This window comes from Ambystoma mexicanum, chromosome 2q (genome assembly GCF_040938575.1).
Source record: "Ambystoma mexicanum isolate Mex_15411 chromosome 2q, UKY_AmexF1_1, whole genome shotgun sequence".
NCBI classification, from domain to species: Eukaryota; Metazoa; Chordata; class Amphibia; order Caudata; family Ambystomatidae; genus Ambystoma; species Ambystoma mexicanum.
The window spans coordinates 1,279,061,530-1,279,088,306 of record NC_090924.1 but is presented as its reverse complement, the minus strand read 5'-3'; the positions used below and the strand labels follow the sequence as shown (position 1 = coordinate 1,279,088,306).

The 26,777-nt window shown below is 45.5% G+C and overlaps 1 protein-coding gene across 4 annotated transcripts in view; it reads right to left on the bottom strand.

Moving 5' to 3' along the window:
- Nucleotides 1-26,777, bottom strand: part of LOC138570097 (intraflagellar transport protein 70A) — a 694,742-nt gene that overhangs the window by 628,757 nt on the left and 39,208 nt on the right. The gene's annotated exons all lie outside the window — the stretch shown is intronic.

Below are 26,777 nucleotides of genomic sequence, written 5' to 3'. Positions count from 1 at the left end.
TGTCTGTTTTTCAAGTGTATAAATCCACTTGCCTGTAGACAAGGTGCTCCTGTGAGGGAGACCAAGGTGTGCCTGCTCCCACTGTGAGGGAGGACAAGGTGCGCATTAAGTTATCCCGATCCATGTGGGGCCAGGGCACATAATGCCCTCTCCTTTCTGTAGCAACGGGAACTGCGTTTCCAGTCTCCTACACCGGAATGCTTTCTTCATTCCCTTAACTGGGGCAATTCGCCCGAGCCGCGGTCTGATCCCACGCACCCATGGTGTTATTTACTCCTGCTCATCTGTCTACCACTCATCGTCATCATCCTCTTCTTCCACTTCAGTGTAAACCGAGTCATAGTCTACACTATCTACACTATCGTGGTGTTTGTTCCTATCTTGCAGCACTTTCATTGTTTGCAGCCCTATACCTTTCCTTTGCTCAAACCAACAGATCCGAAAATATCAGTTGGTTTAAGCAAAGGAAAGATATAGGGCTGCAAACAATGAAAATACTTTAAGGTATTCTTATGCACAACATTCATCAGCATCTTGACATCAGAATTCACAAAGTACCAACATTATTCATAATGGCTAAATCCTACAGACTTGAAAAGTGACCTTCACAATAGGCAAAGATTTGTTCCAACCTTCCCGACTCAGAATTTAGACTGCAAACAGCAACAGATAAGGTATTCCATAATTTACATCCTAAAGCCCATTGTTTTCTTACTTTAATGTCCACTTTCTATCTCTTGTATTAAAATGTGCTTAATATAAACTCTATGTGCACCCCGGCTACTGATACATGTAAGATAAAACACATTTATATACACAATGATGTACTCAACCCTCCTCAAACTCCCATTCTAGAGCTGATGTATATCCTGTCCTTTTCTTATAAGACCATCACTTTGTATACATCGCTGTCTTACCCATTTTAAGAGGAGCTTCCCAACATTAATTCTTCACTTTCACAACTCTACATGATGGCATCTTTCCCCGCGGCACGAGAGCTTCACCTCAATACTAGTCAAAACTAACACATCAATGTTTTTCCTCGTCTTCGCTGAGCTTTCCCCTTCTATAACAAGAGCAATTTACAAGGAATAACGAAAGATATCAACAACACTGTTTCATGGAGAAAGTGCACTCCTGTTCTATGTGGTCTCCGCATTCCCCTGAGGCCTCATCCCCCGCAAACTACCTGCACAGCCCAGCATGGCAACCCACACTCCAGGGATCAGACCGACAATCGGAGAACAAAGCGACTGCTCACCTCTTTGTGTGCACAGAAACTGCTCTCAGTAGGCAGGGCTCCGCAGCCCGGGCCTGCAACCAGTGGACCCTCCGCGTTTGCGGAAGGCACTGGATATCAGGTCGGGGTCACCAAAAATGTACAGTAGTCCCAGAAATCGATAGAAAAAGGTCAATCCAAGCAAGCAATAATGGAGTCCACAATTTGCAAGAAAAACAGTTTTTAATACACAGGAGGGTCAGTCAGCTCCGTAGAACTGAAAACACTCTCAGTTCGCTCACATTGAGTTATAGTATTTAAGGACAAAAAACACAAAATTAGAATATATTACAAATATCAAGTACATGTTAATCCCACGTTCCCTATTGGCTCCCACTAATAGAGAAATATAAACACCATATACATCAGTAACCCCCATTGGTTAATACATCACCTATGAACATCCTTAGCACAGCCCACTATGAATGACCTAATTGTGCAGTCAGCAGAAAATTATTCAACCTGATTCGCCAAAGTTATACATGTCACAATTACTAAAAGTGCATTTCCTCATTGGCCAAGACAAGTTCATGTAACTACTGATGTGCAGTCCCACCGAAACGACCCAATCATGTAGTGGGTATGAACAGTGTAGTCAACAAATTAGACACGGCAACATCCTCTCCAATGAGCTCATCCAATCTGGCAATCCCAGGCAATTCTCTGTCCTTGTAGTGGATTACTTCTGCAAAACTTTTTGCAACTTCCGTTTCGAAATGTTTATCCCTGGCACACACTCTTCCAGCTATCGATTGGAAAGCAGGTGGCTTCATGAAACAAAAGTGACAAAGACTCCACTGCTTGTAAATTAATTTCTCATATTTATTCGTGCTACCAAGCCATTCTATTGCAGACCCAGTTGTCCAACAATCCCTAAGGGGCAGTATGACCACAATCTAGTTTTGACGCTTTGGCAATGCCTTCAGCCAAGGCTTCATTCCCACTAAAATACGTCCTTCGCAACTATTCTATTTTATCTATCGTCAAGAACACAAACCATCATTCTAGATTTCACTAAAAGTGCCTAAGAAAACCTAAGCCCTGCAAAAATAACTAATATGTGTGTTGCACCTCACCCTTCCTCCAAGCAGGAAAGCAGGGATGAAGTTTAATTAAATGGGAAGACAGAGGCTCAGAACTGCGGCCTAGTGCCCCAAAGAACAGAAATCTAGACTCTGACAGGCCTAGGTCAAAATGGCAGGACCCTGGGTATTGTGGTAGATGGTCTTATGCAAATAAAAGCCAGTAGTAATATCTTTGCTCCCCATCTTTCTCCCCTGTGCTTGGTAGCCCAGTGCTCTTCTAGATATTGCAAAACTGAAGTAAAACTAAATCCCATTTGAAAATGACGTGAAACGGTGCGAGAAATGACAAACACCAACGCTAAAAACGACCACATCTGCAGCATGTACTTTCCTGCACGTTTGGGGCGTTGCACCTGCATCCCAACAGTAGTATTATGCAGCTATGCATTCAAAATAATGTATATTTAAATGCTACATTCCAAAGTTTTTACACACTAGTAATTTGCACACCAAACAGTCACCCTGCCACAGAGCCGACAGATTACATTGATAGGCATCTACAATCGTTCCAAGCAGCACTTGTGAAAATACTTGTTTAGACGAGATGCAATTACTGAATTAAAGGCACTATGTCTCACAGAGCATTTTCCCCATCATCGCATTCTTTAACCACACTATAATGCAGCACAAAAGCGGAAATAATGCCAACGGTGTGCCAAGAAGCATGGAAACAACAAAGGAAGCGCTTAAAAGCAACAATCAACAAAGCTTTCCAACACACTATGTTGCACTAGCTTCTACAAATCGGCCCACAATAAAACAGAACGTTCACCATGATGCACTTTTTCTGCATTACCCCCCTTTGCCCCTCTCCAAACTGCTTCAAGAGCGGTGGCAGAGATCTAAACCTCCCTCTATACAGACCTAAAAACGGTGATGTCTTGTGTTAGTTATTCGTTCTTGTGGAAATGTTACTATTCTTACATGGGAAATATTCCTATTGAAAATAGAATTTAAAAGTAGTAATATATCATTTAATTGCATGGCAGCTGTCATCCTATTGATAAACTCATGCCAACGTTTACAATAACATCGGGATAGCAGCTGCTTGTGTATTGAGCATTACACAAACTAAGCTTTACAAAATTAGGTAATATTCCAAGTATGAATGCTAAGTGCAACAGAAAATAATACATCTATTTTAGTCACTGTATGTCCGCGGCGGCCCATATTTAGTGTTATTTTTCAAGTAAATCCAGTGCCTCTGATTGAAGTTGTGTGCATACAAGGAAACTGAAATCATGCTTATTTGCACAATCTTCAGAAAAACAGTTGCATCCAATTACACTATAGAGATCTAAAAGCATTCGTTTGATAAAACACTGTCAAGAATTACTTCATCTCACCCGCTTGTTGTGTTCACAGCTAATGTGTTACTTTTGGAATATTTCCCCTTTTACAAGATCTTCCTTCGGTTTGTTAGAAAGCTAAATCTATTCATATGTTACTGCAAACCTAACTTATGGAAACACTGTGGCCCCATAATAACTCCTCTGGGCAGGTGGCACCACCTACAGGTTAAACAGCAGGTTCTCTAGTGGCACTTCTAGTAAGTTTACAGACCATATACAGTGTTCTGTACACAATCTTAACAATTTGCCCCTCCGCACCTGCACAAACATGTGTATCCACACAGTACACATTAAATGGGCATTCCATGTGTTCACTCAATGCCCTTTAGAAGTGACACAAACATCAGCTTAACATTTTAAGGGGTTCTCTTTTAATGATAAGGTACTGTGACATAAAATGATTTGCCAGGATCGCACACTGTAGTTTAGTGTTGAAGGCGGGAATTGAGCCAAGTCTGCAAGGTAGGCATTTCACCCGACTGTAGTTGGTAGTGTGTTGTTTCGGTTTCAATATATGCTTTTTTAATTTTAGAGAGATAACTTTACAAGTACACAAATCATTATAAACCTCAGTTACTCCCCGTGGAACAGGCTCATCGCTCCCCTCCGCTGATCGCGGCTGCAGTTCAGGCTAATCAGCCCCACTGGCACCCGGACATGGGAGGACCAGCAATCAGCGCCTAATCAGAGCACACTATAGCACCTTATTGGCCCCGGAACGCGCGTTGGCTGCTTGCATTCACCAAATGTTCAACAACTGGCGTTGTACACCGCCATGATGATTCTTAAATTGACTTGTGGAATTGCATAAGAAATAATAAAGCAAAAAAGATATAAGCATCAACACGACTCGGATCTGACCTTAAATCAATAGCTAGCTTAACTGCTACATTCTGGAACTATTGAACCCCCCCAGCGCCTTCCAATATCCGCAGGTTTGTCATCCCACCCAATCATTCATCCAATTGGGAACCCTGGAGTTGGTCCCCAGACGAACCAGGAGCAAGGCTGCAGGCTGACTCACCAAATTGTCCCTAAAGAAAAGTGCGCGGAAGGTAGAGTCCCGACCCAAACAACTCCAACCAACTGTAAACCCTCATTATAAACCAACCTGACACAAAATTATAAAATGCTTCTGAAAAAATCTCTGCATGCTCCTACCCGAAGCAAAGTCGATATGAATATACATTCTTCTGCTAAAGTGTGTAAACTCACTGAGGAACATTACTACCACTTAAATATCAAAGAAAAATGTATAAAAGATGTGGATACTTTCAGAGCTGTACAAATGTCACCAGCCCTTTATGACCTGCTGTTAAACTCAAAATCAATGCTAGCGTGAATGTTTCTGTTCATGAGAAAATGGATATCTTTTTTGAAAGTGCGCTTCCAGTGATTGATGTAAATTGCTGCTACAGGACTACGATGATAGTAAATATTTAAATAAACTTTGAACCAACTCATATTCAGAGCAACGATGTAAAATATAAAACCAGTGGTGTGGCCGTGCACGCAATTTTAAAGTGACTTTAATTCAGGTCATCCACCAGGTATTAAAAACATTTAATTACTGAGTGAGCCTGGCCTGGACACCTGCCCACTATGTAGCAGCATAGGCTAGACAATTATATTTGTGAATCTGCCTCGTTGACTGTCATTTTGAAAGACAACGCTCCACAGAATAAACCCTGCGAAACTTACTTACAAGCACAGACTGGCGAGGTTGTGGCATTGACCCGGTGCAATTGGAAAGATTGAGACAGAAGTACTAACAATACTCTGACCCTGCCATTAATGGTTCTCAACCCATCATGGACACATTGGGTTCTCAACCCATAATGGACTCAGTGGCAAAAACAATGGTAGTCATACACGTTTGTAATAATAATCACAACAAAAAAGAAAAATGTAACTAGGAAAGTGTAAAACAGAACGATGTGCTAAGCAGTTCGACAAAAAAACAAGCACTTAAAAGCAATTTTCAACAACTCTATCATGTGCTTCCACAGAATTACTGGCTCTTACAGGATGGATGCAATCGTTATGCATGAATGGACAGGTGACTGAGATTAGGGACGCCTTATAGTATGCTCTGGCAACAAGCAAAGCTCTTTCTAGTTAGCCCTGAAGAGCACAACCCAAAAAAAATACTAAAACCGAGCATAAATGAGGATAAATACAAATGGAAGATTATCTGCATTGAGCGACTAGTCAACAAGGGAAGTCCAAATATCGTCCAATTTGATACCGTTTTCTAATTGGAGAGCATAACTTTCTCACTGGAATAAACCACAGATCCAGTCCTCAGATGGCGAAGGGCTTGTGTAGTATATTTGGTGCAGGTTTTATACAATAAATAGGAAAACTAGTTACAAAGTAACTAAAGATGGCTCTTAAATTATTCAGAAAATATTGGGAGTTGGCTGAAAAATATCTGTAAGAATGCACAACGAATGGAGGACTCTTAGACTTCGCATGCGTTAAGAGAACCCCCCTGTTGCCAAGGTCAATCATGTATTTTGGTTTTGTGGGGCTTCCTGCATTACTATTCAACTAGACTGCAACCTCCCCTTATGGTTAGATATTTACATAGCTGATTTATTCCAACAACCCTATCTTAGAACGATATCTAGGCCTCAGGAAAGGAGTCTTAAGCCTGGAAAGCTGCATAGCAAAATCTCTGCGGTATGTAACTTGAAAGAGGGAATATGAGCATGTCCAACCAGTGTAACAGCTGCCCGAATGAAGTTGAAGAATTACAGCGCTTTGTTCCCAATTTTGCTTACAAAGAGTCGAGCGAGTAGCTAGATCTCTGGTGTATGAAGAAATAGTTACTCCACAGAATACTAGGACTTATCTCCTGGGAGTTTCTACCCAATTGGCAGGAGGATGGTGGTCTTCTTCCCATTTGCTGTTTGGAAAATATGGTCCAAGTCTTTCAGTGAGCAGGTCAGGGCAACATTGGATGAACTAGCCTAGAATGGTCGGTTGCAATGTGTCCTCTCCGTCCATATATTTGCTTTTTTCCAAAGATAGTTTACAAAATGTTCTGCGATTTTGTTAATAGCGCATGAACAGTTTATTGGCCGGTTAGGGTAGGATATGACTTAATATCTCAATGAGGGTCATTGAATGTTTTAAGTATTCAAGAGCTGTTTTAGGGGAATATGTAGTAACAAGCGTGGGTTGAGGATGACACCTGGACACACTCTAGATACAGGTAGCTTTATTGTCCACGCCCGTGCAGGAAAGTGCTATGCCAGGTAATATCACACTAATGCTGAACAGGACAGAAAGGATGGAAAACACTGGTGCATCCAGACAGGCGAGCATACACCACCAACTGACAACTTAGGAACGCTGGTACGAAACTCAGCCAACACTCTAAGTGATATCACTGCATTCTGCTATCGTGCTCACAGACCCCAGACGACAACATATCTCCCTCTGTCCATTCACACAACCAAAAGGAAGAGAAACACCACCGGCAACCAAACCTTCCAAATCCCATTAAGGTGAACATGTGGCCAGCATGTAGACTAAAACTGAGAACTTCCACCAAGAACAGACCCACGGACAGAGCCGCCACAAATACAAAATTGAAAAGAACCACCTAAACTGTATAGCATTGCAGCCAGCGAGCTGCCACACGTGGAACAACAGAAAAGGACAAATTGCCAAACAAAAAGCACCCGGCCGTCAACTGAAGCCCAAGCTGACAATAGCTCCCAGAAACACTAGAGCAAAATTAATAAACCCTAGCTGCTAAAAGCTGGCAGAAACAACATAGCTCCCAAGAAAACACTGAAGAGAGAGCCAACCAACACCCATGGCCAAAACTGGCAAACAGCCAACCCATACCCAGAAAACACATGAAGCAGAACCAAACAAAATGCACATAGAGCACTGACTCCAACCACACCAAACATCAACACACACAGACTCCACTCCATATGCACACATCAACGAAGGTGCATCAAAAAGAAGAACAGCTTGGAGCCCACCGAAGTAGAAAATGGACACCAACACAGGACTAACCCACAGTCGACAGAAAAAGCACAGAAACAAAAGAGCACAACTCCCTTCCCTCGAGCTGCCACCACAGAGGCCACTGCCTGCCAGTCCCAACCAAATTCTTGCTCACCCTCAAGCAAAGAAACTACCCACACAGACCACATGCTGTCGACCAGGAGTCCAACCCAAGCACAAAAAATAGAATCAGCACAACACATTGTTAGGCAGAATCATATGCAGTACCCTTGGGGAACACCACACACAATTAAGACTACAAGTGTAAGTACAATTTCACCTTTGGTACAAGCCTGTACTACACAGTAAAGTGGTAGCGATGGATGAGCAGCCAGACTTATCTCAAGAGTAAAGTGAGCAGTATCAGAAGTTACACAAAGGACAGCAATTATTATGGTTCAAACAAACACCGAGTCAAGGTTTCTGAGTAAAAGAATATACATTTATTTAAACCATCAGTTATAAAACAGTTCACCATTATCAAGCAGCAGAAAATCACAATCTTAATACACTACATTAACCCCCAATCAATTCAGGACAAGTTAGGCTCAAAATGAAGTGTGCACAAAATGGCACTCCAGTCATTTAAAAGGGAGAAAAGGCAAGGTTATTCAAAATCAATCTGCACCAACAAGTTCTTAGGCAGGGCAATCTAGAAAAGGCTTACTACAACTAGTATTCAAGTCAATAGGCGTGTGCCAATGTTAATGGTTCAGAGTCTTTGCAGAGGATCACACAGTTCAAAGTAGTTCGCGGTTAAGTCTTTGCCAAGAGTTCAAAACGAAGTTGGTCGGAAGAAAAGTTATTCAAAGGAGTAGAGAAGGACAAGCCTCCAGAGAGGTGAAAGATTTAAAACACTTTCACTGCGGCCAGACGAAACGAACGACCGGATTTGTTCAGTATGTTAAAAGAAGAAGAATGCTGTAGCTGAGGCAGTAGTTCCTGGCAGTTCCTGAAGCGACTGTTGTAGTGCCAAGAAGGACGACGGCTGGAGGGTCCTGCACTGCCCAGGGTAGAAGCCAGCAGAGGAGCAAAACGTCGAATAAAAGGTGTGCTCCTTAAAACCCAAACAGGTTCCTCTCCACCTGGCTATCCGGTTCACTGCAGTGACGCACAGCAAATTCGACCAGGATGAGGACCGGTATCTGGCGTTTGGCGAGCTGGTTGTTCCCACCAGGCTCAAGGGAAGAAGATTCCTTTCAGATCTCCTCTGTCGTCGAAGTTTCAGGTGATTCGGTCCTGCAGCAGGGCTTCACCGGGATGTCCAGTAGTTGCAGCAGTCGTCTTCCTTCAGCTTCTCCTCGGTTCTCTCGATCCAGTGGCGAGACTGCCTTCCAAGTCCCAGAGACCTGCTTTTAAGCAACTTTCCCCCATTCACACAGCCTGTCTGTCAATCACACAGCAGGGTGGCTGTCCTTGTAGGACAGCCACCTGGCCAATCAAACAAGAGTGCGACTTGAGTCTCCAAGGGGACCCTGTGCAGGGGGCATCAAACCCCCCCTCACATCTTGTCCACCTAGCCATTGAGGTGCCTAAGGATGGGCTTCTGTGCAGAAGCCCGCCAAAGGACGGCGAACAAAGGAACCAAACCTGGTTTGGCACGCACAGTAAAACACGAGAAAGACCTTTACAAAAAGAAATGGCGAATAAACCCGACAGGAAACAAATAGGGGTCCAGCGGGTTAGAGTTTGAGGCTACCACCATAGCCTCTAACGTTACCGAGGCTATTTTGATAGCTTGCGGTAGAATAAAAATGGTAGATAACACTGCCACCAGTCAAATCTTAGAGAAAGGGGAACGAAATAATGTTCCATGAGAATCAGACAAAAAGGGATAACTATTAACGCTTCCCGGGGGGGCGTGGCCAAGCAGCCATGGAGTAGGCTGCACTATCCGTGAGCTCCGTGATCCGACGAGGTGATCCGAAGGAAAAACGCACGCTTTAGCAGAACATTTTAACCTCAGAGCACATGGATAGGTGTGGGAACGGATCAGGCACAGTCTGAGTGCATGATGACGATACTGTAGTAGGAGACGCGCTACTTTGTATCGGGAGCCGGCGCAGCGAAATGGTAAACAACAAGATGGCGGCGGCAGTGAACAAAGGAATGCTCGGCGAGCAAGTGCCACGGCCCGCAATGATATGGATGGGCAGCCCGACGGCGGCTTGAGGACTGCAACTTGCGGTGCCCTGAAGTGAGCAGAGTCGCGCGCTGCCCAGTGACGGATGCCCAGCACTCGAGTCCCGGCGAAAGTGGAAGACCTCGCCCGGGACGAGCAGAGGAGCTTGCTCCCCCCTGCAGTGAGGCCCGGGAGGCATGGGAGAGAACGGGCACGCGACATTGTAGCGGCAGAGAATGACCGGTCCCGCACTGCGAGCCTGACATCTGAGTGAGCGTGTGAAAGCCTGGAGTGCACGGCATAACGGGCAGCCAGAAAGCAATGGATATTTTGTGATTCTCAAAGTTGGTAGTAGGCAGGCTGACGAACAATTCACAGTAGCAGCTTCCCTACACGACTAAACTGCTCAGTGACACACGGGCCGGTAGGCTGCACCACTGGGACACTGCTGGTGTGGAGCGCCATGGGAAACTTGGGGGTTTAAATGAGCATACGCGGAGCACGGACGAACATACCACGGTGAACTGAGGTAATGCGGTAGGCTCCGGAAAGGTCTAGGGCCTGCAGTGCGAGGATATAGGCACTTGTGCAGCCTGGCATCCGGGCACCAGGTGTGAAGCTACTGTTGTAGCGGATGCTGTGAGTGTTCGCTGGCCCCGGAAGATAAGCCATTGCAACAGTGACAGTGGTGTCCAGAGAAAAGACACGGGAGCATTGAACCAAAGCTGGGCATAAAAGTTGTGAATGGTGTGCGGTCTCTTGGACGCAGTGGCACGTCGGATACGTGGGAGGACACAGCCCACTCAGAACTTGGAGCTCAGCATACAGAGGCTGCCTATACCGGGGGAGGCGCACTGGGGGCGAGCTTACATAGGAAAGCAAGATAACGCACTGGAGGCCAGTCAACCCGGGTGCATAACGAAAGCTGCAAGATGTCGGGGCGAGGGGCTGGGGGTAAAACCAAGATTAAGCAATCCACGATGGAAGCATTCGCCAAAACACAGCAATCTCCGGCGGTCATAGCGTCTAAAGAAGCAGAGGCACCAGGGGAGAGCGCTGCAGCTACTGACAAACATCAGATATTAGCGGCTATAACGGAGCTGCGAGACTCATGGGGGACAGCGATGTCGGACCTGCGCACTTCCCTGGAGGCCAAAATAGACGCAGTGGGCATAGAGGTTACCCTGCTGAGGCAAGACGTCAGGGGGCTGGCGGAGAGAACAAGCAGCTTGGAGAGTGCCGTGAAAATCAACACGGACACTAGCACTAGCAACGTACAAGAGATCCACGTGCTCAAACAACAGGTAGCCAATCTGGAGACTCGGGTGGAGGAGGCTGAAGGGAGAGCGAGGAGGAACAACATTCGTGTGGTGGGCCTGCCGGAAGGAGAGGAAGGACGGGACCCGACGGACTACATCGAGAATCTGCTCTTACAAGAAATAGGGGCTGCAGAACTCTCGCAGGGGTTTGCGGTGGAACGTGCGCACAGAGCCCTCATGAGGAAGCCACAACCGGGAGCTCCCCCCCAGCCTATAATAGCGAAAATACTGAATTATAAGGATCGTGAGAAGATCTTGGAATACTTCCGCAAAGGAGGAACCATTGAGAGGGCGTCGTGCGCCATCACGGCATATCCAGACTACACAATGCTGGTCCAAAGGCAGCGATTCAGCTATGTGGCGATCAAAAGAAGACTGCGTGCGGCGGGGATCAAATATATGCTGCTATATCCTGCGAAACTGAAAGTGATACATAAAAGCAAGATTTTTTTTTCCACTCGCCCGAAGAAGCGACGACCTGGCTAGACCTGCAGGGTTGTCCGGAGCAGGAGGCGGATCAAGCGCAAGAGTAACACGATAAGTGGCTGGGGACATTACATGTAGCGTGACAGGATGTGCAATGGGTATCCAGTAGAACTGTGGGGGATGGCTATGGCTAAAGGGTAGTACTGGGTACGGGTGGCACTGGAAGCAGATCCCATGGACTTGGGCGCACGCAAGGACTTGAATATAGTAAAGTGCATATATGTGTGGTAGTTGTTCAGTTAAGTGTGTAGAGTTTATAGCTATCAGGAGCGACAGGATGTGGGCACCCTATCCCCCATATTAGTATTAGTACTAGTAGGCTAGCCAGTAGGGCGGCCTCACCCCGCGGAGCATCGAGTACAGGCGGCTGCCAGAAAAGTGCTAGATGCGGGGGAGCCTGAGATCCAGGGATGGAGCTGGGCAACAGTTGGGGAAAGGGATATGGGGGTTAAGTGGGAGAATGGGGGGTGGGTGGTGTGGGGAGTTGGGTGTGGTGTGGGGGGATAATGGGAAGGGAGGGGTGTTTGGGGTGTGTGTAGTTAAGGGAAGTTTGAATTGGGATACAAGCCTAAATATACGAGACCGGGTACGAGTAGTGGATTGCGCGGGTGGGATGGGGGCGGAAAGCATAACAAGCCATGGGGGACCTTAAATTAATTACGTGGAATGTTAGGGGTCTAAACAGCTATTTGAAGAGAAATAAGGTCATGCTATACTTGCGGAGACAAAAGATAGATATTGCGCTGTTGCAAGAGACCCATTTGACGAACTATTAACCCTTCCCATACTCTATTGGAAGATAGGTTGTACTGGGTCTGTAAATTTAAAAAGACTAGTAAAGTCAATGGCAACTTTACATGTTCTGGGAGACAGTAGTCAGTTCCAGAAAATGGAGTTTAAAGTGGGAAGTCTAAAAAGACAACCCTGTGTCACTGCACTAACGGTGCCGTATGACACACAGTAAAAAGATGGTGCCTATGGAGTGGGTGAGACGCCATAGTCCAGGAGCACAAGAAATGTATAAAACACAGCAAAACACATGTAAGAGTGGGGAAAAAGGCTCACACTCTTACCAGGTAAAACTATTAAACCCTAGAAATCCAGCAAAGCTGCTGAGGGACTCTACAGGTAAGGGAAATTAGCCATTCTGGAAGATTCTCCCGAACACATCCACAATATGGAACCAAGCAAAAACACACCATACACCACAATAATATCCCCCGACTAGCCTATACCATGGTTGCTCGAATAAAAAGGTCAAAATCCCAACAAAACCCTAGCAACCAACTCAGAAGAGCAATACTGTAACCAACAGTGAAAACATAATACCCTAACACCGCAGATGTAACCACACAGCAAATCAACAGAGAACCACCGAACACTTTGCACCACAGAAGCTTTGCCCCGTATTATAATCCACAGAGAACCCCCTCCCCCACACATAGCATGGCCGGTAGACACAAAACACTGCACCTAAACAGTGAAAATGCCAAACGACTGAACCTTCAGTCATATGGACCAACATATGGACCAACCCCGACTGCAACTCCCCGTTAATCACACCGCAACGCACGTGACGTCACAAACCACAATAAACAAATGGCAAGAAACACTTCAGTATCCTGACCATCACCCTTCACCTGCGTGCAAATGTAAATTTGTCCATATCTTCCGTGCAAGTGAGACACAACAAAATCACACAACTAACTGTAACCTTACCCTGCAAATGCAAGTCCAAAGGTTCCCCCTGTAAGGAACTCATGGTGGCAACAGTAAAGACAGACACAAGTGATCACAGTTCAAGGGTGTTTAAACTCTATGCATGGGTGAGCAAAACACAGAATCTAAACCTAAAGCTAAGATGGGTGCAAGCTACAACCATGAAATAATAATCAGGCAGTCCTAGTAGCGTCTTGTCAAATAAAAAGGTCCTATACCTAAAAGATAACTATTGCTAATCCTTACCACTAAGTTGCAAAAGAGTGTGGGATAATGCTCACCAGAAAAGAAAAAAGTGTTCACAAAATGATAAGTCAGGATCGTATGGCGGGGTCTTCCTTCCCCATGTTTTAAGCACAGGACAAGGCGGAGTTTATGAGCACAGCCCCATCCTGGGCCTCTCCAGCACAAGGATCACAATTCCATTCAACGATAACAGAACTTTCTGGGGCCAAGTCTCTTTTCTACAAAGTCTCTTGCCTTAGAAGGCCTGCTGGATCAAAACAACAAACAAAAGTTCCTTTGGTGGTCTTGCACTGCCAGGTTCGGATCCTCCTTGCAACGCGGGCCTCCCTCTGCTGGGTTCACTACAGCCTTTCACTCTGATTATCAATACTATTACGATGCAGGATTTACTTCTCTTAACTTTCCCCTTGGTATCCCTCCATCGGGATCACATAGCCATCTTTAACACAGTTCATGAATTTCTAATACAGTTCATGATTTGCTTCATCTCATCAAAAAGCGTTGTTTCCCTTCTCCTAGCTTTCTCTTGGCAATGGGTCTGACTTTCGAGTGTACAAGGTATTTGACGTGACCCTTGTAGGACTACTCTGACACCTCACGTCGCCCTTTCCTAGGGCCTTCTGGTACTTGCAGTTTCAACATAAAAGAAAAAGGGGCCTGTTAGAGTCCTTTGAATTAGCACTTCTGCTGCACCTGACCACTCTGCAGCTGGCCCTTCTCTGGGCTTTTCCAAAAGTTCAAACACACACAAGTTCCTTGCGTTCATATATAGTTGCCACTTGCAACCTTGGGCTAACCACCGTTCGGTTTGCTATTAGGTTCCTCCGACTCACCTGTTGCTGAACCTGTTGGCTGGTTTTGCTTTAGGAGTCAAGGACGGTACCATGGTAGCCAGCGTGCCCCCCCACCTATGCTATCAATGCGGGAGGCCCCCGTGCAACGTTGATATCGGTAACTCCACACGCCAGCCGTAAATCCTGGTCTTATGATTTCCTTTTTGGAGGCTTTGCGGGTCTGAGTTGAAAAGGGCAAGGGCAATTCCTCCTTCGTCGTCCCTCCAGGTCTCGCCACCTTTCTCCTCCACTTGAACTGCCATTTCACTGTAGCCGTTTCCTCATGCGTTAGGCCTTGCTCGTAGTGTGCGCTTGTGCTCCGTCTTTTATCGCTGTGGGGAAGGGAAAGGGCCGTCAGGTGTGAGTGGTTATTGTCAATTGCCTGACTCCGCCTGACCAGTGTGTTGGGACATGTCAGTAAACAGCACTGGTGTAAGTATGTTGTCTGTCACGGTGTAAGAAAGTGTTTATGTCAGAAAAGGTGGGGGGGTTAAGAGCTTCTAAATATCCTACAGGGTAGGATGGGGAAAAGGTGTTACAAGCAAGGGGGTACCGCGTCTCAATCTTCGGTGTCCCACTTCCACTCCCCGAACACCCCTCATCCAGGTGATCCTCTGCCACCCCCAGGAACTGGATCCAATAGCGATGGCCGTGTCCTGGCCACCTGGATGACAGAGCTCCAGGGACTAGCGGGTGAGACACCTTCAGGTTTCTCACATACACTTCCTCCATGCGATGTAGCCGCATCTGTTTCACAGGGGAACCAGGACAGGAAATCTACATTCCTCTGGTCTTTACCTTTCCGGTGTTCCACTGTGAAGCAGCAGGGCTGCAGGTCTAGAAACCATTGCATGACACGTGGGTTTGAGTCTTTGCGTTGGCTAATCCAAACTAGGGGAGAACGGTAGGTGATTAATGTAAACTTTCTGACTAAGAGGCAGTATCTAAGGTGGATAATGGCCCACTTGATTACCAGGGCCTCTAATTCCAACATAGAGTATTTTTTTGCACTTGGGAAGAGCTTGTGATTGGTAAACAAGATGGGATGTTCTAATTGTCAAGGGTTTTGACCCATGTGAATTATTAGACTGGGTAGATGTAGGGATGAGCTGTCGCCGCCCATCATTCTATCCCAGAACAAAACTAAATCGATAGACTGGGTAGATGTGGGGGATGAGCTGTCGCCGCCCATCATTCTATCCAAGAACCAGGAGAACCGCGCAGTTTTGCGCACACCAAAATGGTCGCCTGACCTGCCACCCACCAGTGCGAGCGTGATAGGCCAGGAGTGCCATGAGTGAAATGTGTGCGCCAAAGGAAAAACAGCAGTACCGGTGGCTAAAAAAAAAAAGCGCTTTGAAATCACCTTTGTTTCTCTGAAATGCAAGCTAAAAATGCCTATTTTAAACATTGCAAGATATTCAAAAATCTCAATGAACACCAGCAGACATTTGGCAGAAGGTAGACTTGTGTGCATACAAAATCTGGAAAGAGAAAGAGCCCAAAACAATGTTTATAACAAAACTGGCTGAGCTGTGGATGTCAGCAGCTGAAGTGAAATTGGACTGAAAGACACTAAAATCTAAAATGTTTAAAATAAATGAGTGGCCTACTGTTGAGTGGCATATAGTTTGCAACTGTTAAATACCATAGTTTTGAACTTAGAATCAGCGTTCTAGCTGCATGTGTAAAAATTGCAAGTTTGGTTTGAATGTAGAAAACTGGGAACTAAAGTGACATTTAGCTGAAGCCTGGCTTGAAAAGAGCGAATTCTGCCCGGCAACTACCCCCGACATGAGTGAAACTTGCTCGGCCAATCTTCCCAGGCCTGGCTGCATTCTGCTGCCCCCACCAAAAGGACATGACACCTCCCTGATTGAATCAGGGGAGGAGCACCTGGGGACTGCAGGAAACTAAACAAAGCACTGTCCTTGGCCCAGGCAAATGTTAAATTAGGGGGGTCGTAAATGGCTTCCTCTTGGAAGGAAACGGGGAGGGGCACTGTATGTGAGCAAGCTGAGCTTGGGGGAAGTGGATAAACCAGAAATTCCACCATGTGCTTTGGAAAACCACACCCCTTTGGGGCCAGAGGATAATTTTTAAAAAGATGGATAATTCATAGTGCGGACATGTAAAAATTATATAAATAACATCATCATTCTTGTGATTTTTCTGTGCACATTTTAAGAGGTGTTAGGACTCTGGGGTATGTTCTTGGGGATAATAGCAGAAAAAAGGTTGTTACTCTAAATGTATGCATGTTAAAAATCTGACACTTTATCATCTGAAACCCATATCCCTGGTGCACATTTGTGTAAAATCTGGAAAGGTTTAGAAGTCGTTATCTGGATGAAAAGGGGAGAATTCTGTAAGTGGACACAACATCTTACAAAGACAGAGATAGGATGGTTTGGTGCTACAGAAAATATGTTAACTGGACATATAATATTAGAAAAATGATGCATAGATAAATATGTATTTGGATCAGAAATAGATTTGTGTGCAATTTGACAAGGGGAGGATCCTCTGACCATAAACCTACATCATCACTCTGACTCACAACCCAGTTCCCCCAATCAAGGGAGAGAGGAGGAACTGGCCAATAAGTTGAGAGGGTTGGGCATAGAAGATGAGCCGACCCTCCCACTTTCTAAACACATAAAAGGAGACTGTGCAGGACAGGTAGGGACATTCACTTCCCAATTCAAGCTGATTTCTTGCGGAGCATTTTGCCAGAAGACACCAGATCCAGCACTTAGACTTCAAATCCAGACAGAGACCAGAACTTTGAATTCAGACTTCAGAATTTGTCAGCAGGCCTCAAAATCTTTTGCAAACTGATTTACCCCAGACTTCCAAGGGGCACATCAGAGTAAAACAGCCGGGCTGAGCTGTTTGATTCTGGCCTAAAACCCTATGCCAGAAACACCCAGAAAGCAGAGCTGTACCCGAAACCAGAGACCAGACGTTTGTGAAGCGCTGAGTGCCAGACCAGACCAGCAGAGCAGAGCTGACCCAGACCGCTGTAACCAGAGAACCGGTACTAAAGACCGTCCGTGGCGAGAGAACCGCAGTCAACCTGACCAGATCTGTGACGAGGCCCATTCCTGTCCAACATATAGTGTGAGTACCCAGCCAAAACTGTGCTAAACCAATCTCTTAGTTTAAAATAATCTAATTCAAACTATTTTAACCTATCTAGAACTACACCATAGCATTGTGTGTCCTTCTGTGACTTTAAAGCTGCAAAACTGTCATCTGTCATTCTGAAACTTTAAAATTTCATTTCTGAAAATCTACCTCCCAAAATCATCCATATCTCTTCAACCGTTTGTGATAGAAGCGAGATTTAACTTTTATTTTAAAGCTGAGATTCTAAGCTTTCCAACAAGCTCTAAACCGACTTGCTCCTTATAGTTCCTTCGTAATTGCGCTCGACGCACACCACTAAATTGCTGCGATTTGACATTTTGCTTCATTTCAGCCACGTGTAAAAATATTTGTCCTTGCTTTCCTTTGCTGAAATTCGTTTGCAACCTAACAATCATTCCTAGAGCATTGCTAAAGTGATCCTGAACTAATTCAAAGTAGCTATCACTCACCCTGAACCTCTAGAGGGAATTAAAATAATTAGCATATTTTTCCCTTCTTTGCATACCACCTTTAAAGTACTTTGCCTGTGTTTAAATTCCCCCTGTTGATCTAAGCTTGCTAGGGGGGAACTTAATTGGGATTGTACTGTGATTGTATTCCTGAAGACTGTGTGTGTCACTTCCACCTCCTTACATTGCATAGAGTGGGGGTGAATTGCCAAAAGGGGAAAAGTGATTATATGATGTTTTGCTGAAATCATATCAAGTTTATTCCTGTGTTGCTTCTTTTCCACCTTGCATTTCCTTGTACCATATAAAGCATTCTCAGCTACCTTATCCTCTATACTACTCCTAAGTAATTACCCAGTGTGCTAGTATCACATCATCCATTGTTGATCACTCACTGTCAGATGTCTAAGTGTGATATCAATTATTAATTTATTATAAAAGTGTGATATATATATATTGTTTAATACTCAAATAAACCTTTTAAATTTGCAAAACAAACTTACTTCTTGGCTCAGTGGGGTCAGGGGATTCTAAGAGAGGGGTGTTATATAAGGGTTGTCATCCAGAGTACACGAACTGGACATAAAAATATATAAATAAGGGCTTCCCTTGAGCAATCCCAGACAAGGCACTGACTTAGTGGGACTGCTTGATTGGAGTCTTTAACATAATCCATCTCAAACTTGAGAAAGGACGATCCTAACCCAGTAAGGGAGGCATCTGTCTGCAATATAAAGTCTTTGGAGAGGTCTGCTACCTTCATGATTGGGTTCTGGCACAGAGTTTGCTTTAAGGTGTTATAACATAGATCATCATCTTCAGACCAATTAATTTTCTGGGATTTGGCGTTCTTGAGTTTGTCAGCCTAGCTGTTTTGTCTGAAATATTTGCAATAAACCTACAGTAGTATCCTATTAACCCTGCAAAGGCTCCAAGATCCCTTTTAGTCTTGGCTGTAGGTGTTTATAGGACTGCTCTCCCCTTCTCATGTTGGGGCTGTACGCTCCTGTTCCCTACAAAAACATCAGAGCTAATTTATGGCTGACTGTGCCAATCTGCATTTAGATGGATTAGCGGTTGGGCCGGCATGCCTGTCTGTGAACTCTCATAAAAGTATGAAGATGGAAAGGTGGTCTTCCCAGCTTTTACTATAAATGACAATATCATCAATATAAGCTCCACAGATGTAGGAATAGGGATGTCAAATTGTATCTATTAGGCATTGGAAAGTGGCTGGTGCACTATGTAAGCCAAAAGGGAGTACTGTGAATTGAAACAGTCCTAAAGGTGTTGAAAACGCTGCATTTTCTTTATCTAGCCCATATACTGGTTCCTGCCAGTGCCCTTTTGTTAAGTCTAGGGTGGATAGAAAGGCGGATGCTCCTAGTTTATCAATTAGGTCATTGATGCGTGGCATGGGATAGGTATTGAAATCGGAACTCACATTAACTTGACAGAAGTCTATACAGAAGCTCCAGTAATGGTCAGGTTTACTGACTAACACGATAGGAGAGGACCATGGGCTCGAAGAAGGCTCGATATTTGCTTTCAGCATTTCGTTTACTTCCTCGATCATTATCTGTTTACGGGCCTCTGCGAGTCTATACGGTTTTAAAAATTGACCACTTTTCACTTGGGTGTTCTAATATAGTGGTAAGTGCCTTTGATTCTTCATGGTTTGTCTGAAAATACATCGGGGAATGATGTAATTACATCTTTTAGATCTTCTTGTTGTGGAGTAGACAACTCGGGAGCAATTAGTTCAAAGTTGTCTATATCTTCTGGAACCAAACAAGATAGTACTTTGGCATGGGTGGCTGACGGATTCGCTTTCCACTCCTTTGAGAAATGTACATGATATAAGTGGACCTTCTGTTTTCTGTCCGGTTTAGCTACTTTATAAGTGCAGGTTCCCGATCGTTCTAATATTTCATAGGGTCTATGCCACTTGGAAACAAGCTTGTTTTCTGAGGTGGGCAATAGGGCCAATACTTTTTGTCCTACAGAAAACAATCTCAAGCTTACTTTCTTGTCGTAGTTAGATTTTTGTTGGCACTGGGCCTTTTCCATATGAGTGCCGACTAGATCCCGAACAAGTCTCATATGTTCTCGCATTCGGGTAGTAATTTGCGAGATGTGAATGGGTGACTCTTCTCGTTTTTCCCAGGTTTCCCGGAGCATGTCCAGAACATCTCTGGGCTCCCTGCCATAAAGTAGTTCAAAAGGGGAGAATCCTGTAGAGGCCTGTGGTGTTTTCCTCACTGTAAATAGTGCCCACTGGATCATTCGGTCCCAGTCGTTTCCGTCCTTGTCTACCAATTTTCACAGGATTAATTTTAGGGTCTTGTTGAATCTTTCTACCAAGCCATCGGTTTGGAGATGGTACACAAAGGTCCGGAAGGTGGTAATATGGAGTAGCTCTTTGACTTATACAATTTGTACCCTGATCGGTCAATTTTTCCTTGGGAAAGTCAACCCTGGAAAAATATGGTAGGAGGTGTTTAAGGATTTGTTGTGTGGTATTATTTTGCACTGGGAATGCCTCAGTGTATCTAGTGGCATAATCAACAATCACGAGGACGTATTTGTTGCCTAATCTGGATGTTTCTAGAGGTCCAATAATGTCCATTCCAATTCTTGAAAAAGGCACTTCTATGAATGGTAAAGGAGTCAAAGGGGCAGGTAATGGGACTTGTGAGCTAGTTTTTTGACAATTTCACACGTCTGGATAAAGGTCTTTATATCGGTGTGGATACCTGGCAGGTAGAACTTCCCATTGATGTGTGCTTGGGTTTTGGACTGTCCTAGGTGGCCCCCGGTAAGATGGGAATGTGCAATCTGCAGTACAACCTGTCGGCGGGTCCTCGATGTTTCCCTCCAATACAACAATCCCACCTTTAAGAACAAAAGGGGCTCCCTTTTCCTATACCTTCTCCTTCCGGAATAGTCTGTAGGAACGCTGCAGCGAGAACTGGGTCATCGCTGGGAGAAGGCTACATCGGGGGATATACTGGGCTGCTCTCCCTTCGTTTCCTCGATGTTAGAAGCCCCAAAGCCGAATGCACCTCTTTCTGTTTTGTCTGATTTGCTTTCTTTAAACGGAGGGAATAGTGCTTTTTCCAAAATTCCTTGAGCAATTTGATCGACACGATGTACTTCAAATGGGATTTCGTGATGATTCTCAACATTTACGTCCCCTTGGAAGTCAGGGGTTGATATCGCCTGCTAAAACGTCTGTAACGCTCATCTGGTATCCACAGGGACGTCACTCAGCCTGTTCTGACCTCTTACGACCTCAAACCCTTCCCTGGAGGCTATTCGACTGGAGACTGGGCCTGAAACACAGGATTGGCAGAGTTTAACTCCCTATTGTCTCTGTGTGCTTGAACCCCTTCTTCCCTGGAGTCCAATCCTTCCCTTTGATCCACAGCTCACCTTGTTTTCTTGGATAGTGTGCTCTCCGTCCTGCTTTCAGCGCAGGGGCACGTTGATTGATGTGGGCTCGTTGCTGCCTAGTTACTTCACTGGCAAGAGTCCGACAGTAAGTATAATTAGTCTTTTGAACAGTTCTCCAACTTCGTTCCTTTCCTTCCTTAAATGATGGCCGGCATCCGGGGATGGCGGCGTGCTGCTGAGATGAGTAACACTGAAGGTGAGTGAGAGCACTATGCGCGATGCACCCCTTTCGTATTTGTATTGAACGGAGTTCTTTTTCTGTGTCTTTTAGGTGCCGCAACGTTTTCAGCGTGGATGCTGGTTATGAAGAACAAATGCGTTGGGTTATTGCGGTATGCAGCGCCTCTAGATGTTCCCACGCTAACCTGGAGTGCCGTTTCCCTCTTGCAGATGGATGAGAGGTTCTGTAGACAGAGTTCCCCCAGAGGGGCTGGGATTCAGGTAAGCGTTTGAAGCTTTTACAGTATTTAAAAATAAGCGAAGATTTGCAGAATGCTTACTAATGCCTTTTTTCTGTTCTTTTCCCTTAGGAAGCGGCGTGCTGGGATGGGAATGACACTGCCGAAGATGCCCGCAGAACAGAAGGAGTGATGAATGATGGGCAGAAGCGCCGCAAGGTAAGGCTGTTCCTAACAGTGTTCTTGTTCTTGCAGGAGCTGAGCGCAGAAGAAAGATGCAGGCCTACTGGAGACCGATCCGAACACGGTGAGTGTCACGCTGCAGGTGCAGAAAACGCAAAGCATGTTTCTCAGCCTGGGTGTGGCTTAAATAGTCTCTGGATATCCCAGGTGTCTCTGGGCTAAACCACACCCAAAAGACTAGACTGCAGATGCAGTTCTGGGAACCGAAATATGTGGGGGCATCCATCTTGTCCCCATCAATACACTACAAGTCCAATCCCCAATGTTATCCTATGGGAGTGAGTCTGGTGCCACAAGCGCCAAGTCTGACTCCAAGTGGGTCTTTGGAGGGATGTAGAGGCCCTGGAGGGCCATGTAGGTGATCGTGGCCTGGCTCCAGCCTGACATCTTGGAGGGCTGGAGACATGAGGGGCAGGAATCATGACAACGTCTATACCAAACTATGGAAGGCCAGATTTTGGGGCTAACTTGATCTAACACGCCAGAGGGGGTATCAAAACCAAATCGTTAGGAATCATTCCTCTTTTCCCAGGGGGAATGACAGCTTCCCTACTGCTACAAATATCGAAGCATGACGATTCTGTTGTGGCAACAGAAGGGTTAGAAGCTTGATGACTCTGGTTTTGAAATTGCATGGTTCCCCAATTTGTTTCAATTGAATCATATCACACCTCTAACACCATATGTAAGTAACTCATGGTGGTAACAGTTAAGATAGACACAAGTGATCAGAGTTCAAGGGTGTTTATTAAAAACTGTATGCATGGGCGAGAAAAACTTAAAGCTAAAACTAAAATGGGAGCAAGCTACAGCCATCAAATAATAATAAAGCAGTCCTAGTAACGTCTTGCCAAATTAAAAGGGCCCATACTAAAAATGATCCTTACCACTAAGTTACAAAAGGGTGTGGGATAATGTTCACCAGAAAAGAAAAAAAAAGTGTTCACAAAATGATAAGGCAGGATGGTACCGCTGGGTCTCTCTTACCCACATTTTAAGCACGAGACAAGGCGGAGCTTCTGAGCACAGCACACTCCTGGGCCTCTCCAGCACGAGGCTCACAACCCATTCAACGTTCACAGAACCTTCAGGGCCAAGTCTCTTTTCTACAAAGTCTCTTGCCTTAGAAGGCCTGCTGGATCAAAACAAGTTCCTTTGGTAGTCTTGCACCTTGGGTGATTGCCCTTCGCCCCTAGGATAGCTCTCCACCAGGTTCGGATCCTCCTTGCAACGTGAGCCACACTCTGCCGGGTTCACTACGGCCTTTCACTCTGAATATCAATACTATCATGATGCAGGATTTACTTCTCTTAACTTTCCGCTTGGCATCCCTCTGTCGGGTTCACATAGCGATCTTTAACACAGTTCATGAATGTCTAATACAGTTCATGATCTGTTTCATCTCATCAGAAAGCGTGGTATCCTTTCTTCTAGCTTTCTCTTGGCAATGGGTCAGAGACTTTCGCGTGTACAAGGGATTTGACGTGGCCCTTCTAGGGCCTCTCTGACACCTCACACCACCCTTTCCTAGGGCCTTCTTGTACTTGCATCTTCAACACAAAACAAAAAGGGGCCAGTGAGAGTCCTTCGAATAAGGACTCCTGCAGCACCAGGCCACTCTGCAGCTGGCCCTTCTCTGGGCTTTCTCAAAAGATCAAACATACACAGGTTCTTTGTTCTCAAGTTCCTTGCGCTCATATAATGTTACCACTTGCAACCTGGGCTCAACACCATTCGGTTTGCTATCAGCTTCCTCCGACTTACCAGTTGCTGAACCCGTTGGCTGGTCCTGCTTTTGGAGTCAAGGATGGTACCACGGTAGCCAGTATGCACTCCCCGCCTATGTTATCAACGCGGGAGGCACCCGTACACCATTAAGATCGGTTACTGAAGAAACCAGCTGTAATTTGCGGTCTTATGATTTCCCTTTCGGAGGCTTCAGGGGTTCTAAGTTAAAAAGACCAAGGGCAATTCCCCCTTTGTCGTACCTCCAGGTCTCGCCGCCTTTCTACTCCGCTTGAACTGCCGGTTTGTTGTAGCTGTTTCCTTGTGCGTTCGGCCTTGCTCTTAGTGTGCTCTCGCGCGCCGCCTTTTATCCCTGTGGGGAGGGTTGTCATGCCTGTGCCACTGGCGCAAACATTGGCAACCATCATGGACTATTTTGAACTCATTTATCTTCATAATACTCTTTGAACAAACCCTATTCACACGTTGGTCCTTAATTTCCATTTGCACGACTTTGGTACTTTCTTATTTAATTCAACTAACTACATGTAGCATAATGCACCTTGCTACAGTTATCAATTCCTGGCTATTCCCATTCATCAGTATTGGAACCACAATCCTCAGATCTGTGCTGCTTCCACCTTCTCAGGACCAGAGAGGAAGGAGGCAGATTACCTTCACAGGGCAGGGCTGTATTTAAGCAGCTGCCTGCAGGAGCTCAGTCTCTTGCATTAAGAGTTCTCCCAGCACCTTTTTGCCTTCAGCCACGAATTGTTCCTGGTGCCGTATTATCCTGCTTCTGATCCAGTGCCTAGCTGCCCTGCTCCTCTGGGCTCCCTGCCTTGCAGCCTGCTGCACTCTGCTGCCTTCAGCCCTGCTCCTCTGGGCTCCCTGCCTTGCAGCCTGCTACACTCCTCTGCCTTCAGCCCTAGTCCTCTGGGCTCCCTGCCTTGCAGCCTGCTACACTCCGCTGCCTTCAGCCCTAGTCCTCTGGGCTCCCTGCCTTGCTGCCCTGCTCCTCTGGGCTCCCTGCCTTGCAGCCTGCTACACTCCTCTGCCTTCTGCCCTAGTCCTCTGGGCTCCCTGCCTCGCTGCCCTGCTCCTCTGGGCCTGCTCCTTGCTGCCCTGCTCCTCGGTGCTCTCTGTCCGCAGCCTACTACAGCTCTCTGCCCTGCTCCTCTCGACTCCCTGCCTTGCAGCCTACTACAGTCCTCTGCAGTCCTCAACAGTTTGCCTGCACCTTGTGCCATCGGTTACTCCAGCCCTGCTTCCTTGTTTGCAGCCCCCCTTTTTCCTGACTACTGCTCCCTGCTCCCTTACTCTCTTCCTTGTTTGCAACCTCCTGTTCTTGATCCCTGTCCTTCTCTTCCTTGAGTCTTTTGTCCTCCCTTAGGTTATCCATCTCAGTTATACTGTTTCTGTACAGACACCTACAGCTGTTGTTCCCAGCCATGAGCATATAGAGTGGGCTCTTGTAATAGCAATCTATGCAGAAGGCTGGAGTTTCCAAAGGTCCGTGGAACACGCTTTCCCATTTCTACATACACCCCAAGAGGCAATCCAGTTTGTTTGTACCTTTGTATTCCTTGCCCCTTTTTGTTCACAGCTACTGTTACCTATTCTTCTTTCTTGTTGAGCTTCCTGCTGTGTGTGCTTATTTGTCACCTTACATCAGCACAGCCACCCAAAACCTACCTGGGTGCCCGGTGCCACTCTTGACAGAGTGCCATCCTTGACAAAGGTAAAGGGCCATCAGGTGTGCGTGGTTATTGTCAATTGCCTGACTCTGCCTGACCTGTGTGTTAGGACATGTCAGGTAAACGGCTTAGGTCTAATGAGGTCACAAATCTAGATCTTTTGCAGATAGTTTCAATCCAATCGGAAATCCATCTGCTTTTTCTTCACTGCATATGGATAGTTTTGGAGTGTGGCAAGCTCAATATCTGAGTGAGTCAACTGTTTCCGGACCCGCATTTACCACTCTTTCAATAGGCCGATGTATGGGTTGCTTTCCGATGGGCACAAAACATGATATGGATTGGTGTTGTTATTGTCACTTTTCGTAATAATGTCAGCGTTTTCCATAGGACCACTGCATGTAGTGATTGCAGCCCTAGTTCGTAGCGTATTGCAGCAATCAAAACATATCTTTGCAAGTGCAAAACTTTTCTCCAAAAATAAACTTCCAGTACTTACCAGAATGACCGGTTTATGTTTAGCCCCGATTCACTTCCAAAGGTTATGGTTGCTGTCACCTTTTGCCTGTAAAACATAATTATTTGTCAGACCAGCTCGCAAATCTGATAAATATAACTTGAAAATTAGGGCGGTTAGTAGGCAGCCTTGTTTTACCCCTTTTTCCGTATTTATTTCCTTAGTTCGGTTGCCTTCGGCATTAAATCTAATACGTAGTGAAGTGCCACAATGTAGCACTATGATGGCTTGTAACAGGTCTGGTAGACAGTTCCACGACTTCAATTCCGTCCACATTATTACGCGATTGACGCTATCGAACAATTGGCGTAGGTCTGTAAATGACAGGAATCGTTTTTTTTTAATCCTTTAGCGTTTCTAGCTTTATCAGGTTTAACAATAGGAGATTCAACTCTGTTCCAACTCCTTTTGTAAAGCCGGTCTGCCGCACATTGATTTTTCCTGTATCGGCCCATTTGGACACTCTTTTGGAGAAAGGAGGCAAACAACTTTTCAATGACATCCAACAGGGTCGGACGGTAGTTTTTTGGGTCAGCTCAATCACCTTTTTTATAGATTGGAACAACTACCACCGATTTCCATGAGGCAGGGATTTTCTTAGCTTTAGATATGTGGTCGAATAATATTTCAATAAAGATTGCCCATAATTTTTTATTTTATTTTTTCAGG